The sequence below is a fragment of the Hyperolius riggenbachi genome, chromosome 8 (genome assembly GCF_040937935.1).
Source record: "Hyperolius riggenbachi isolate aHypRig1 chromosome 8, aHypRig1.pri, whole genome shotgun sequence".
Lineage (NCBI taxonomy): Eukaryota > Metazoa > Chordata > Amphibia > Anura > Hyperoliidae > Hyperolius > Hyperolius riggenbachi.
The window spans coordinates 52665627-52683196 of NC_090653.1; the positions used below are offsets into that span (position 1 = coordinate 52665627).

The 17570-nt window shown below is 44.5% G+C and overlaps 1 protein-coding gene across 2 annotated transcripts in view; it reads right to left on the reverse strand.

Moving 5' to 3' along the window:
- Positions 1 to 17570, reverse strand: part of DDR1 (discoidin domain receptor tyrosine kinase 1) — a 237753-nt gene that overhangs the window by 174593 nt on the left and 45590 nt on the right. The gene's annotated exons all lie outside the window — the stretch shown is intronic.

Below are 17570 nucleotides of genomic sequence, written 5' to 3' on the forward strand. Positions count from 1 at the left end.
CGATAGCGCTTAAAAAGCACTTGGCTAATATATTTGTATGGGATGGATCACACCAGAGCAATGTGATTTTTTTTTTTCTCAAAGGCGCGTCCTGCAGCATTTCTGAGGCGATTCAGCCTCATTGTTAAAGTGGAACTGAAGTAAGAGGTATACGGAGGCTGCCATATTTATTTCCTTTTAATCAATACCAGTTGCCTGGCAGCCCTGCCGGTCTATTTCTCTGCAGTAGTATCTGAATCACACAAGAAACAAGCATGCAGCTAGTCTTGTCAGATCTGACTTTAAAGTCTGAAACACCTGATCTGCTGCATGCTTGTTCAGGGGCTATGGCTAATAGTATTAGAGGCAGAGGATCAGCAGGGCTGCCAGGCAACTGGTATTGATTAAAAGGAAATAAATATGGCAGCCTCCATATCCCTCTCACTTCAGTTCCCCTTTAAGTATAGGAAAGTGGAAAAGCACTAGAACAGCAATTTGCCAAGCTTTTTTTTTTTTTTTTGCAAAAGCTGTACACTTGCAGCTCTACTGTAAAAATAAAAAATTGCTACACCAAGTGCTCCCAAAATCGCAGAAGCTAGTTCAAGGAACCCTAAACAGACAAAAATGATATCTGGACTTACCTAGGGCTTCCTCCAGTTCTCTGTAGCCTCCTGGGACTGCTCCATTCTCCTGTTGGTGGCTCCGGTTGCCGTAAGCTTTCTGTGCATGCGCAGTCCATTCTTTCGAGAACCGCGCATGCGCAGAAGGCCCATGGCAACAAGCGTGTAATTGGGTCCTGCGTAAGTAAGGCACGACTCCCGGCAAAGTCACGCACTACTGGAGCCGCCAGCTACTGAACGGTGGTGACCCAGAGGATGCTGAGGGACCTCATGGGCTGAAGGAAGCCCCAGGTCAGTCCTATTCCATTTTTAGTGTCTGTTCAGGGTTTGAAAACTATGCCGCTTTAGGCTGACATTTTTATTTAATTTTAAAAAATGCACATTGCCTGCCAATTCTGCTGGTCCTCTTCCTCTACTACTTTTAGCCATAGACCCTGGACAAGCATGCAGCAGATCAGATGTCAGTGACAAAAATCTGACAAGATTATTCGCACACTTGTTTAAGGTGTGTGATTCAGACACTACTGCAGCCGAAGAGATCAGCAGGATGCCAGGAAACTGCTAATGTTTAAAGGGAAATAAATATGATTTATGGGCAGCACGGTGGCGTAGTGGTTAGCGCTCTCGCCTTGCAGCACTGGGTCCCTGGTTCGAATCCCAGCTAGGTCAACACCTGCAAGGAGTTTGTATGTTCTCCCCGTGTCTGTGTGGGTTTCCTCCAGGCACTCCGGTTTCCTCCCACATCCCAAAAACATACAAATAGGTTAATTGGCTCCTCCCTAAATTGGCCCTAGACTACAATACATACATAGACATAGGACTATGGTAGGGAATTAGATTGTGTGCTCCTCTGAGGGACAGTTAGTGACAAGACGATATACTCTGTACAGCGCTGCGGAAGATGTTGGTGCTATATAAACACTAAATAATAATAATATGATACCATATACCTTTGGCTTCAGGTTCCCTTTAAGCTTCGTACACACGTGATGGGGTGAGGGTGTGCAGACGTGTTGTTACCATGTGCGGGATGAGGGGGAAGCTGTTAGAGTAGGGCCAACGGGGTGATGCGCAATGGAACAGATGGAGTGACTAGCATGAAAAATGCTCAGGGATTCACTAAAGCGCCCAAAGTGTTAGCACAACAGTGAAAAGCCACTTTGCACGTGCTAACATGCTCGTAAGAGTTTGCGCGTGCAAGGTTTTGCGCACAAACGCTTTGCGTGCAAAGTACCGTGAACTGCACTGACTTCATGTGATAATGATAGTTAGCACGCCAAGTCAGTGCAGATCACGCAAGCGCAATGTAAAACACTGATTATTACTGTATATACTTCATTACAGTACTGCACATGTTAAAGAGGAACTCCAGTGAAAATAATGTAATAAAAAAAGTGCTTCATTTTTACAATAATTATGTATAAATGATTTAGTCAGTGTTTGCCCATTGTAAATTCTTGTAGATCCCTGATTTACATTCTGACATTACATGGTGACATTTTTACTGTTGGCAGGTGATGTAGCTGCTGCATGCTTTTTTGGCAGTTGGAAACAGCTGTAAACAGCTATTTCCCACAATGCAACAAGGTTCACAGACAGGAAACTGCCAGGAGTACCACGGTCCTCAGAGTTTCTTGTGGGAGGGGTTTCACCACAATATCAGTCATACAGCGCCCCCTGATGGTCTGTTTGTGAAAAGGAATAGATTTCTCATGTAAAAGGGGGGTATCAGCTACTGATTGGGATAAAGTTCAATTCTTGGTCGGAGTTTCTCTTTAATGTAACCACCATTCATAATTACATTAACATACTCTATTTTACTGTGCGGGCGAAGCTCCATTGATTTCAAGGCTTTGCACGTCCAAACTAGGGTGCTAAGTAGTTTGCACATGCAAACTAGGGTGCTACGGTAAGTAGTTTGCACATGCAAACTAGGGTGCTAAGTAGTTTGCACATGCAAACTAGGGTGCTAAGTAGTTTGCACGTGCAAACTACTTAGCACCCTAGTTTGCACATGCAAATATTTTAGGCGTGATAACTGAGTTATCACGCTTTTGTGAATCAAGCCCTTAGTGTGGAAGTAAAGAGAAATATCTAAAAAAAAAGTGGTAAGAGGTGCTCAAAGATATACTGTATAAAATTAAGGTATAAACAACAAACATAAGAGGTGGCTTACCTCAATGGCAACTTTATATAGCAATAAAATGTATTATACAATGCAACACGTTTCGTGGGTCTAAGCCCACTTCCTCGGGCTAGTTGTAGTGCCACAGGAATCTGTTAGCGCCTCATTGCTATATGAAGTTGGCATTATTGAGGTTCTTTTCACCCTACTTTGGAGTGGTGCTATTGGACATGTGGCTCTGCCACTTGTGGTGACAGTTGTGTTTTTACCAAGAAGGCGACCACGTCCAGGTTTCTGTGGACACCCCAGTGGAGTCGGGTTGGTGTATCTCCACCTGCATCAAGTAGTTGGTTGCCCCCTGTGCAACCTACCTTTGTAAGTCATATCTTTACCGTACATTGCTCCATACTGTAGCATATTGTGCTATTTGGACTCCCTTTGTCTTTCTTTTTAAGGTGTCAAGAAGTCACCCCCTCCTTCTTGTCTGAAAAATGTCCATATGCCTTTACCAGTACATCCACTGTCTCTTTGCCTGTCATTTTTATTCCATTTTAGTTCTGCTTTCAGTGTTTACTCAAGAACATGTATGTGTGCCAACGTCAACAGCTGCTAAACCGGAGTGCGTCCATCATGTAGAAATGCCGAGATTGTTATCTATTTCACGCCAAGTTTCAGGGATTGTCTTCCAAGTAAAATGTCACGGTCAAACAGGATTTACCGCCTTCCTCTCGTACCAAGGAACAACAAACCTGATCACCACAAACCAAGCATCACGTTACGGGACGCCGCATGCCAAAACAAGGATCCAGGTGCAGCTGAGGTCTTATGGCTGACATGTAACTCAGACAAACTACTCTGATACATTTGATGAATGTTTGCAACATGAAATCCCACCCCTTTTAGCTAAGCCCACCCCTTCTGTCCTGTGCAAGACCTGAACTCTTGCACAGGACAGAAGGAAAACAGAGAGAAATGCACTGTGTGTTAATAGAGAGAAGAGCCAGTCCAATTCTCCCTCATCTTCAAGTAATCACAAGCATAATTTGATCTCTCAGCTGTGTCAGCACAGAATTTTGGCAGTCCTCAGCAGACACAGCTATTATGTAAACACGGGGTGTTAACCCTTTGCCTGCTTCCATGAAAGCAGGAAGTAAACACTGCAGATTTATTGCAGAAGTTCTGTGAGCTGTAACAAAGAAAAGTTTTTTCATTACAGGTTATTATGCTGTTGCTTATCTTTTAGAGCAGAGAGGAAGTTCTGAGTTAAGGTCTGCTTTAACAGGATGTCATGGCTGGTGCAAAACTAGCCCCTATTATGATCATTACTGGTATGCTATACACTACTTCTATACCTCCCAACTTTTTGAGATAAGAAAGGAAACCTTTAAGACACGCCCCTTTCACACCCCAAATCTTGCCCCCAACACACCCCTAGTCATACACACCACAAAGAATGCAGAAGCAAAAGGCATAGTGTTATCATTCAAACTAAACTGGTATTTTGTATCATCATTAGTTTTCCTTCATATGAACATTTGAAAATGAGAAATATATTGTTTATTTTTTGCATCTGAGCAACTTTCACCTCCCATTCATTTTCCAATAACTTTATCACTACTTATCACAATGAATTGGTCTATATGTTGTTTTTTCCGCCACCAATTAAGCTTTCTTTGGGTGATACATTTTGCTAAGAATTATTTTATTCTGAATCCATTTTAACAGGAAGATTAAGAAAGAAATGGAAAAATCATTATTTCTCAGTTTTTGGCCATTATACTTTGTAATTAGGTAATACATGCTACTGTAATTAAAACCCATGTATTTTATTTGCCCATTTTTCCCACTTATTACACCATTTAAATTATGTATCTATCACAATGTATGGCGCCGATATTTTTTTGGGAAATAAAGGTGCATTTTTTCAATTTGCGTCCATCACTATTTACAAGCCCATAATTAAAAACATTATATTAATATACTCCTTTGACATGCATATTTAAAAAGATCAGACCCTTAGGTAACTATTTATAGGGTTTTTTTGTTTGTTTTTTTAATTGAAATTTTTTTTAAATTGTATGTGGGTAATTGTTGGTGTGGGAGGTAAACAGCTAATTATATGTAATGTAATGTAAAAAAATGTATTTATTTACAAAAAAATGGATGTATGTGTAGTTTTACTATTTAGCCACAAGATGGCCACAGTGAAAAAGTCCTGGAAGCGTGATCGTACGCTTCCAGGAAGAAGAATGAAGACGGAGAACTTTTTGAAACTCAGAAAAACCGCAGCGTCTGATGAGACGCTGTCGGCTTTTCTGCGGGGGGCTTCGATCAATGAAAGGGATCTATAATCCCTTTCATTGATCGCTAGGCTAACGGCCGGCTGCGGGAGCGCACGCAGCCCAACTGGACGAGAATGTTCGTCCAGTTGGGGAATAAAGTTTACAGTCAGCCACATTTTCAATATAAAAATACATATACTGTATTTACATACAGTAAATCTGTACATCAGTTCTAAAAACTGCACATATTTTGTTCCCTGCAGCAGACTGCGCCAACAGGGATAATTTTCCCCTTGCTAATTGCGCTGCCAAATCTGTAAAGATTGCTCCCCCCGTCCTTCTGTGTCCCACGGTGGTCTCGCTGCAGCCCACTGAATGCACAGTCGACAATTTTTACACAATATTTACTTTTCCCTGTTCCAGTGGGGGCGCTGTTGCGGCTCTCCACTCAGAAGTAGCCATATCCCAGTCAGGTGCGCTCTACTGTGCTGGTGCAGGAGACTTACGCCTGCGCAGTAGAGCAGACCCAACTGGGATCGAGATTTCTGCCTATTTACGAGCGGAGAGCCGCTACTGAGCCTGCGCTGGAGCCAGGAAGGTAAATATTTACACCCCCGCTGTTCGAGGAGCTCTATCTCTGCCGCCGTGGGACGGAGGAGAACGGGGGAAGCCTCGATAGGATCCAGAGGATTCCCCCTACCGAGGTGAGTACCGCCCAGGGGCACTTCTTTAAGGTAGCTGAAGTTGTAATGCATTAACCTAACACACTAGTGGTCTTGTCCAAGTTTCCTGTCTGAACAAGTGATGTAATGCTCCCCATCTCACGGGTAAGAGGTAAGATGCTAGGAGCCAAGCTGAGAAAGATAGAAAGATAAAGAGAGAGAGGAAAAAGACATAAATCTGCTACGGGCTGCCCCTCAATCCCATTTTCCCCAGTCACTTGTCTCTCCTTGTAGGTTGACCTATGTTGCTGCAAGACATTCAGGGTAACCTGAATTTCTGAATGACTTGTCTCATCAGAATACTTGCCAATCTTTCATGAATCATAACGTTGTTCAAACAGGTCCATTTTAAGAACAGTTTTGGGTGGCATCCAATTGCACTACCATTGTGTTTCTGAGCTGCATGAGGAAGTTTATGTAAACTTGGTGAAACATAACCCAATCGGATTGTCTCTCTAATACGTAACTTTATTGCACCACGTTATTGTTACACAAACACTTCTGCTGTAACTCATACACACACACTACTGCAAGAACATTCTTAGAGAGTGGTGACAAATAGAAATGCCATCTCTACCTCTACACTCGTTACTTAATACATAATGACTATATTGCACACAAATGGAGTAACAATATTGATTACCAAAGTCATCGGCAGGTGGAACTTTTTTATTGAGATTCCGACATAGTGTTCTAATGATAGTTAATGAATAAACAGAACGTGATCGAGAATGAGGATGAAAACCTATTTCTTTTAAATAAAATAATTACCGTATTTGCCGCCGTATAAGACGCTCCAAAATATAAGACACACCTAGCTTTTAGAGGGAAAAAAACAGGGGAAAATATATATATACTAAACATGGTGCTTATATTCCAGGAGCGTCTTGTAGATGTTCTTCCCAATTGGTGTCTTCCTGTGTCCCCAGTGTGTACCCTTATGTCCCCAGTGTGTCCTTTTTTGCTTTCAGTGAGTCCCTTTTTGTCCCCTTTTCTGTGCCCAGTGTGCCCCCTGTACCCAGTGTGCCCCCAGCTCCCCCTGAGTGCCCGCTCCCCCTCTGCTTCCCCCGTGCCTGTCCGCTCCCCCTGATGTAATTAGTAGTGTAGTGGCAGTGTCTTACCTAGAGGTCAGCAGCTCCCGCGGGGATCGCAGACCTCTTCTATCCCACTTGCGCCTCTAGTGATGGCTTCTGCTGATTGCATCATTAGCAGAAGCCATCACTAGGGGAAGCCGCGCGAGAGAAGAGGGGTCTGCGTTCCCCGCGGGAGCTGCTGGATTAGGTAGGACACTGCTAATTACACAAGGGGGGAGCGGAAAAACATGGGGGGGGGGAACGGGTGCTCAGGGGAGCTGGGGACACACATAAGGGAGACAGAGGTACACAAGGGACAGAGCAGAGAGTCCCCAACGTGGCGAGAGGGCGGCGGTTTGGTATTGGTGAATGTTCGCAAGTCTGCGATTCCCTGCATTCGCCATATAAGAGGCAGTGACTTTTTCTCCTCATTTTTGGTGGCAAATACAGTAATTGTATTCCTCCTCCTCACTCCCGAATATCCCATAAATGATGGTGCTTATTTGTTGTTGTAAATGCTTCTTTTTCTTTGCCCATGGTCAAATGACTACAGACAAGCCTTCTTAGAATAACCCTGGAATGCTCCCTCTGCCCTGCTGGGGAACCTTGGATGTTTGGAAGACGTCTCACTCCTACAAGTCCTTTCAGAGGGAGAGTGAGTGGCAGTTAATATCACACCCACCCTCCCCTTTCCTACAGAACCATTTGGAGGAATTATGAATGGAAGCTCAGGACACATCACCCCTCTCACAGGGTCTTGCATACAGGGCTGGTTCTAGAGTTTGTGCCAACTGAAGCAAGTTCAATTAGCTACTCCTCCCCTATTTCCAGGGCCTGTTCTAGCCACAGTGGGGCTCTGATCAAAAATTAGCGACCACCCCCTTTTTGGGGCCTGTTTTAGTCACAGTTGGGCCCTGATCAAAAATAACATGGGTCCCCCTGACCCCTAACTTAAACTCCCTCCCCCATCTTGCAAGCAGCATTAGGTGGCCCCTTTGTTCCTAAACCCACTTCCCCTAAATGGTGTTCCCCTGGGGCCCCAGAGCAGGCTAACAGACCTCCAGATCTTCCTCCAGATGTGGTCTCTCATGGCATCGGTTGCAGAGTATTTGCAGTGAGGTAAACTCCTCTGTGTCCTCACGGGTGCCTCTTGTTGGTGGAGAAAGGCAGCGCTACTTAAAGAGACCCACAGGTGGTTTCTAAGAATGATATCCGTACACAAAGGCTGGGTCTGCCTTTTCAGCCCAGCCTCTGTTGCTATGTAGTGTCACCCCAGCCCCCCCCCCCCCCCGCTCTGCTATGCCCCTATAAATCACGCAGCGTGTCGCAGCCGGCTGTGTTTACCTATGTAGTGTCACTCTCGCAGCTCCCCCCTGTCTCCTGCATAGCTCCGGTCCCCACCCGCGTCCCTTCCCTCCCCGCTGAATGGAGGGAGGGGAGTCGGGCGAGGACCGGAGCTATGCAGGAGGTGGGGGGAGCTGCGAGAGTGACACTGAATAGGTAAACACAGCCGGCTGTGACACGCTGCTTGTCTACAGCGCGGCTGTGATTTATGGGGGCATAGCAGAGCGCGGGGGGGGGGGGGGCTGGGGTGACACTACATAGCAACAGAGGCTGGGCTGAAATTGCAGACCCAGCCTCTGTGTGCGGATGTCATTCTTAGAAACCACCTCGGGTTCTCTTTAAGTCAAACTGCATCCAAACGACTAGCTGCATGAGTGTGCAGAGCCTACTAATAGGCAACATATACACCCTGCATTCAATCAGATGCACCAAATTACCATTGGAGGTTGTTGGTTTCCATAATAGCTTGCATGCAAATTAGGGCACTTGACCCTCCCACCATGATGAGGTCATCCTCTGCGGGAGGAGCCATACCTCTAACTAAATTAAAACCGTGCATATGCATAACCCTAGTGCAACAAGAAGTGAAAGTTTAAATATGCAAAAAAGGTAGATCACCAGGCTACCTCTGATTGGGTACCAACAGAGATGCGCTGAGCCCCCCCCCCCCCCTTCCCGGAGAGAACAAACGCACTTCTTCTCATTGACCCAGTGGCATGTATCACTCTTGTGCATACTGCCGTGTCACGGAGAAGAGACGGGGAGCAGCGATGAAGACAGAAGTATGTATGTATGTATGGATTGGGCACTACAGGCTTTCTCAACCAGGGTTCCTGGAGTACACTGCAGGGGTTCCTTGGCATTTTCCCCCATCGTGGGGGAAGTATAATAAAGCACACTATAATATGGGATACTGTAACAGGATGCACTAAATTGGGGGCTCAGGAGACAGTATAATGAGTGGCAGTGTAATAGGAGGTAGTGAAATAAACAGCCACGCATACTTTAAAAGACCATGCGTCGCATGTAAGGGGGTTCCTGGAGATCCAAAAGTTATTTGCAGGGTTCCTCCAGGGTAGAAAGATTGAGTAAGGCTGGTGTAGTGAATGCATCGTGGTCTAGGGCCAATTTTAGGGAAAGCCAATTAACGTATCTGTATGGTTTTCTGGGATGTGGGAAGAAACCGGTGTGCCCAGAGGAAACCCACACAGACAGGGGGAGAACATACAAACTCTGTGCAGATAGTGCCCTGACTGGGAATGGAACTGGTGCTGCAAGGCGAGAGATCTAACGTGCGAGGCACCCGCCAGACATGTCCCATATTGCCCTTCCTATTTAAGGCATTGGGTTTCATGAAAAAATGCCCCAGGCATATCAGTGAATGATATTCATTGTACCTATTTATTTATGATACAGCGGCAGAAAGCACAGACAGATAGGAACAGACCTGAAGCTCCGCAGATTGAGCATTCGATCATTATGGTGGCAAGAAAAAACTATTTATATAGATGTATATATCCCACTGTACCAAACATTATGGATCACGCCCGCAGTTGTTGCACATAGAAAGATTATCACCACATTATACACCCAGAAAGAGGTACAAAGAAAGGATTCCTCAAATGGAAACTTTGTGTCTGCTATATGCTTACAGGTACCAAACTGAAAGAGTTTTTGACCCCCTTCTTATATACTGGCTAGTACAATATAATCTCATTATAATAAACTTGGGTATAGTAAACTATATCTCCAGGTCCCGGCAAATCTCCATTATAAGTCTATGGAAGCAATACCTGGTAGGGCCCGTTTCTACTAGTGCAGTGCGATTGGTTTGCGGAAAACGTATAAACGAATGCGGATGCAAATTTATATGCGATTTAGTGTATTTGTGTAAGTATGCGATATTAATTATGTCAGTGCCTGTGTGCTTTTACGTTCATTTTACATGAAAACGCATATGAATTTCCTATTACATACATTACATGCGAATTGCACACTAACCCTATGGTGTGCGAATTCTGATAGCTCTGCTGTGTAGATTTTTTCTGCACAGTCCACTGCACACATTCCCTTTCAAGTGGAATCAGTCCCATTGACTATTATTGGCTATGCGAATCTGCATGCAGAAAACGCATGCAGATTCGCTCTAGTGGAAACGGCCCCGTACAGTAAACGCTAATATAAATAAATCTTCTGTTATAGTAAACAGTTTTTTTGGTCCCTATGGGACGCTGACTCTGGATATAGGAAAAAGTGGGCGAGACATGCATCATATGTCGGTGTGTGAAACCCATGATCTGCTGCTCTCTTCATTACAGAAGCTAGTGGCTTATCATGATTGGCTGCATTTTAAAGAGAGGCTTTGTGATTGGCTCAAGTGTGAGCAGAAAGTTTTGCAGGACAAGTCTCGCCCACAGAGGTATTGGAGCCCCTCACAGGAAGCAAGTGGTTGCCTCTATTAACCTCCCTAGCGGTATGGACAGAAATGTCCGTTCAAAAAAACATGCTGTGAACAGTATAAACATGCATACACATCAATACTCTCCTGCACTGTATACTAGACCATTGCTTGACACATTTTGGCAAGTTACAGGAAAAAAAAAGTTTTAAAAATAAATGTTATCACTGTTTGCACAGAAATCCTGGGGAAATTGAACGCTGGGAAGGTTAAGTGATGGCTGCAATTTTTAAGAAGTACAAGCAATATGTCCAGCCTGGCTATGTAGCCCTAAGGTATACTTAACCTTGTAGTTCACCAAATGTGCAAGTGCTTGTACTGTACCTCCAATGGGAGGACAGCGTTGCTCCTTTGCAGCAGAGAATGTACCAGGGCATGCTGGGCCATTTCTAGGACAGTTTCTGATATAGTACATCACTTCTCCTGGTCCCTTGGAGTTTACTATAATGAGATTAATATATTGCATAGTACTAAACAACTACAAGGATTTTGGACTTTGGGTAAAGGAGGTTAGAAATCACTAGTAGCTAATATGATGTACAGTACAGACCAAAAGTTTGGACTCACCTTCTCATTCAAAGAGTTTTCTTTATTTTCATGGCTATGAACATTGTAGATTCACACTGAAGGCATCCAAACTATGAACTAACACATGTGGAACTATAGTACATAACCAAAAAGTGTGAAACAACTGAAAATATGTAATATTCTAGGTTCTTCTAAGTAGCCACCTTTTGCTTTGATTACTGCTTTGCACACTCTTGGCATTCTCTTGATGAGCTTCAAGAGGTAGTCCCCTGAAATGGTCTTCCAACAGTCTTGAAGGAGTTCCCAGAGATGCTTAGCACTTGTTGGCCCTTTTGCCTTCACTCTGCGGTCCAGCTCACCCCAAACCATCTCGATTGGGTTCAGGTCTGGTGAATGTGGAGGCCAGGTCATCTGGCGCAGCACCCCATCACTCTACTTCCTGGTCAAATAGCCCTTACACAGCCTAGAGGTGTGTTTGGGGTCATTGTCCTGTTGAAAAATAAATGATGGTCCAACTAAACGCAAACCGGATGGAATAGTATGCCGCTGCAAGATGCTGTGGTAGCCATGCTGGTTCAGTATGCCTTCAATTTTGAATAAATCCCCAACAGTGTCACCAGCAAAGCACCCCCACACCATCACACCTCCTCCTCCATGCTTCACGGTGGGAACCAGGCATGTAGAGACCATCCGTTCACCTTTTCTGCGTCGCACAAAGACACGGTGGTTGGAACCAAAAATCTCAAATTTAGACTCAGCAGACCAAAGCACAGATTTCCACTGGTTTAATGTCCATTCCTTGTGTTCTTTAGTCCAAACAAGTCTCTTCTGCTTGTTGCCTGTCCTTAGCAGTGGTTTCCTAGCAGATATGATGGTTTTTGAGACTGCACTTGGGGACACTTTCAAAGTTTTCCAATATATCAGACTGACTGACCTTCATTTCTTAAAATAATGATGGCCACTCGTTTTTTCTTTACTTAGCTGCTTTTTTCTTGCCATAATACAAATTCTAACAGTCTGTTCAGTAGGACTATCAGCTGTGTATCCACCTGACTTCTCCACAACGCAACTGCTGGTCCCAACCCCATTTATAAGCAAGAAATCCCACTTATTAAACCTGACAGGGCACATGTGAAGTGAAAACCATTTCAGGGGACTACCTCTTGAAGCTCATCAAGAGAATGCCAAGAGTGTGCAAAACAGTAATCAAAGCAAAAGGTGGCTACTTTGAAGAACCTAGAATATGACATATTTTCAGTTGTTTCACACTTTTTGGTTATGTACTATAATTCCACAAAGGGGTTAATTCATAGTTGTGATGCCTTCAGTGTGAATCTATGCGTACATTAAAAAGGGGCGCTGGGAAAAAAGGGCGCCGGGTTTTTAACGATAAGCATGGATAACGTTTAAAAATGTATTGTACTGTATTTCGTTTAAAATTAATGTTTTTTAAAGTTATAAATCATTAAATAATGTGCATTAAATCGGCAATTGTAAAAACGTTAATCTTTCGTTTAAATACTGAAACGTATAATAACGTTAAAAAAAAAAATTACTAAGTAACCCTCCCTGTACCTACCCCTAACCCCTAGACCCCCCTGTTGATGCCTAAACCTAAGACCCCCCCTGTTGGTGCCTAAGTAACCCTCCCTGTACCTACCCCTAACCCCTAGACCCCCCTATTAGTGCCTAAACCTAAGACCCCCCTGTTGGTGCCTAAACCTAAGACCCCCCTGTTGGTGCCTAAACCTAAGACCCCCCTGTTGGTGCCTAAACCTAAGACCCCCCTGTTGGTGCCTAAACCTAAGACCCCCCTGTTGGTGCCTAAACCTAAGACCCCCCTTTTGGTGCCTAAACCTAAGACCCCCTGTTGGTGCCTAAACCTAAGACCCCCCCTGTTGGTGCCTAAACCTAAGACCCCCCTGTTGGTGCCTAAACCTAAGACCCCCCTGTTGGTTTTTGCGTTTAAAAATAATGTAAAAAAAAAATGTACTGTTTTTCGTTTAAAAATAATGTTTGAAAAAAATATTGTACTGTTTTTCGTTTAAAAATAATATTTAAAAATGTATAAATCATTAAATAATGTGTAATCATGAGAAGCAGTAATAAAACATTAAGTCTCCGGGCGCCGCTTTTAAAACGTTATTTTTCACCGGCGCCCTTTTTTCCTATCGGGCGCCCATTAAACGATATTTATTATAGGAGTGAATGGCGGCGCCCGATTTGTCCACTAGCCTCAGGCGCCCGAATTTACTGTTTCCTGAATCTACAGTGTTCATAGTCATGAAAATAAAGAAAACTCTTTGAATGAGAAGGTGAGTCCAAACTTTTGGTCTGTACTGTATATATAGTATATATATATATATATATATATATAGTATATATATATATATATATATATGTATATGTATATATATATGTATATGTATATATATATGTATATGTATATATATATGTATATGTATATATATATGTATATGTGTATATATATATATATATATATATATATATGTGTATATGTGTGTATATATATATATATATATATATATATATATATATATATATATATATATATATACATATACACTGTAGCCCAGATTGACTGTGCATTCAGTAATAAAAATTGTTTGAAAGAAAACACATTCTTCAGAGGAGTACCCTAAAACTTAACTCTCAACTAATTAAAAAGGTGCCACATGTAACATGTAAACAGTATCAGGGTTGTCTGCTTTGCTATGTGTGTATTCCGTGTGTGTATTTGTATATGGATGTGTGAAATACGCTCACAAATCCAAGCAGACAACCCTGATACTATTTACATGTTACATATGGCACCTTTTTAATTACGTATGAAAAGTTAAGGTTTAAGTTATGTACACACTTGAGATTACTGACACCCATTGGACATCGGGAAGTGATCCCTTGCACAACAAATCGGGGGTCAATGCTGTACAGACACATCTCTAGCCTTTTTGCTAGCAATGCATTCTCTTGCTAGAGAGAGGAGTGTGTGTGTGTTTGGGGGGGGGGGGGTCTGATGTCAGACACTAAGCGCCGACGTTAGACGCTATGCGCAAAAGGCGTATATGGAGAGCCGCCTGGAGGTTACAGACACCGCGCGGAGGCTGACACAGGACAGGTAATGTATAAATGTACACATAGGAGGCACATTTATACATTATGGCGGCAGCGGTGGTATCGTCATTTCATTGCTTGCTCCGAAATCGGCCGCCATACCAACACACACCTGATCAACCAACTTCAGCCCGACATCATGCAACATGCGCGATCAACTAACGCAACCAATTTCAGCCCGAAATTGGTTGCATCATCGATCGGGCCTGCACTTGGCGGTATCGATTTTCAACCAATTCGATGATAATAATCTAATTGGTTGGTCGATCAGCCGTCAAAGTCGACTGATGTATGGGAACCTTTAGCAGAAAAGGAGGGGGAAGAGTGAGGACACAGGCACAGGGAGATTATTGCCTTTGCCGATGACCAGAGATAAACTATCCTGTACTGCTCTCTGCAGTAAAAGTAAATGATTTTACACACAGGGAATACTTGGGAATGCTTTCAAATGTTCTTTTATGTAACTATGAGTAGTTACTGAAATTTTAGTTTTGGGAATGTGATACCACTTTAAGGATCCAGCAAATTGAATCTTTAAGCGATGTTGTCTGTATGTTGTACACGCATTAAAGGGGACAGCGAGTTTAATTAGTTGCCCATTAACTGAATGCAAAGGCATATCCCCTCCGGGTTCGAACATCTTAACCAAAGTAATCACTTGATGCGAATGGACACTTGATGCAGAAGTACAAATTCTGGACAAGGTGTTTGTTATTTGTTATATTTTAATTGCTGGTGCCCATATATACCTACTCACGACAAGCTGTATGCTTTTTGATTGCATTTTCTTATGAGGTTGGTTCAAAAGAATATCCTTAAGAATATTGCCTCTTTTGCCTTGTATTTTATTATTACAATGTCATGTTTCCCTTATTGGATGTATAACTTTGGCTCTAATATGTTTGCAAGATACTAACTTGTAAGTGTCAAATTTCTCTCTTTCTTATCAATAAATTCTGATTATTTACAAATTAGAAAAAAAAAAGGGCCAACAATTGTAAAACGAATTGGTCGTTTCAGCCAACTTTTATCTAATATGTGTACCTCCCCTTAGGTCAGGATCTCTCTAGGGAATGTGTTGTCTGTTTTGATCATTGCCCTCCCATTTGTTCTGGGTTTATCATGTGATGAACACAACTGGGGGTTGTCCACAGACCTCAGGAATCACTCTGTTAATCTCGGGGAGTCACAGATCATCGTAGGAGGTCCATCAAGCCTCCAATCATAATCCAGTCCATACAAAATCAATCGATTCCGGACTCAACCCTTGCGCGAATAATCTTCAGAATTTATTGTAATAATGTATGCAGTTATACAGCAGACAAAAAAGCACAGGTGCTTTTTTGTCTGCTGTATAACCGCATACATTATTACAATAAATTCTGAAGATTATTCGCGCAAGGGTTGAGTCCGGAATCGATTGATTGTGTATGGACTTTATCATGTGATGTCCAGGGGCATATCTGGGTAACAAAGAGCCTATGGCAAAGTGAAATTGAGCCCTCTCTTACCGGTCAGAGCCTCCTTCCCCTCTAAGAACAGCATCCTCTCTCACGTACATGTGTTATGGTTGGCTGTGTTTTTTGGCTCGGGATATTGCAGAAGTTACTGTTTTTTTTAGAAAAATCTCTTCTAATTCCCTCTTTGTCCTGCTTTCTAACACTAAGCCAAGTGCGCTCTACATACATAAATTAAGTAGCCATGGTCCACATATAACAGAATTAATCTGATCTGAGGTCTGAGTAATGGGGAAGTACAGGGGCAGGCATGGCGGCGCAGCACAGTAGAAGGCATGGGGGCTTAGCACAGGGACAGGCATGAGGGCGCAGCACAGAGGCAGGCATGGGGGTGCAGCACAGGGGCAGGCATGGGGGCGCAGCACAGGGGCAGGCATGGGGGCGCAGCACAGGGGCAGGCATGGCGGCGCAGCACAGTAGAAGGCATGGGGGTGCAGCACAGGGACAGGCATGAGGGCGCAGCACAGAGGCAGGCATGGGGGTGCAGCACAGGGGCAGGCATGGGGGTGCAGCACAGGGGCAGGCATGGGGGTGCAGCACAGGGGCAGGCATGGTGGTGCAGCACAGGGGCAGGCATGGTGGCGCAGCACAGGGGCAGGCATGGGGTGCAGCACAGGGGCAGGCATGGTGGCGCAGCACAGGGGCAGGCATGGTGGCACAGCACAGGGGCAGGCATGGGGGTGCAGCACAGGGGCAGGGATGGTGGCGCAGCAAAGGGGCAGGTATGGTGGCGCAGCACAGCGGCAGGCATGGTGATGCAGCACAGGGGCAGGCATGGTGGCGCAGCACAGGAGCAGGCTTGGCAGCGCAACACAGGGGCAGGCATGGTGGCGCAGCACAGGAATAGGCATGGCGGAGCAGCACAGGAATAGGCATGGCGGAGCAGCACAGGAACAGGCATGGCGGAGCAGCACAGGAACAGGCATGGCGGAGCAGCACAGGAACAGGCATGGCGGAGCAGCACAGGAACAGGCATGGCGGAGCAGCACAGGAACAGGCATGGCAGCACAACACAGGGGCAGGCATGGCGGTGCAGCACAGGAGCAGGCATGGCAGCGCAGCACAGGAATAGGCATGGCGGTGCAGCACAGGAGCAGGCATGGCAGCACAACACAGGGGCACAGGAGCAGGCATGGCAGCGCAACACAGGGGCAGGCATGGAGGTGTAGCACAGGGGCAGGCATGGTGGCACAGTGCAGGAGAAGGCACAGCAGCGCGGCACAGGAGCAGGCATGGTGGCGCAGCAAAGGGGCAGGCATGGCGGCGCAACACAGGTGCAGGCATGGTACCCATGGTGCTGTGGTGCCTTTGGCAGAAGTCATGCCTGCACCCCTCTAGCTACGCCTCTGGTGATGTCACTACCAGTATGGTAAAATCAAATCTCCCAAATATGGGCAGCAATAAGAACCATTACATTAAATAAAAAAAAAAAAAGAGAGACAGACACACAAGAGTATGGTGTTGAACTGCAGTGCATACTATACAAATGTAAATAACCACAATCTTATTGGAAACAGAGAATTTTCTGATACAGTCAGGACATGTTCAGTCTGTGAGGAACATCATGTCCTCCCCTGCTGCAGAATTCCCTCCAGTGCTTGTCACTCTTGCCCGAGGCACCGCACCATCATGCCAAAAATGAATCAATCATAAGTCCTCGGTAACGCTCTTGTCTCTGCTAATCTCCTTATACCTTTGTAAACATTATGACCCACGATTAACCCTTTGTTGGCTGGTAGTTATATTTAGCAAATGAAGCCGTGGTTACCTCACCCGCAGGTGACATA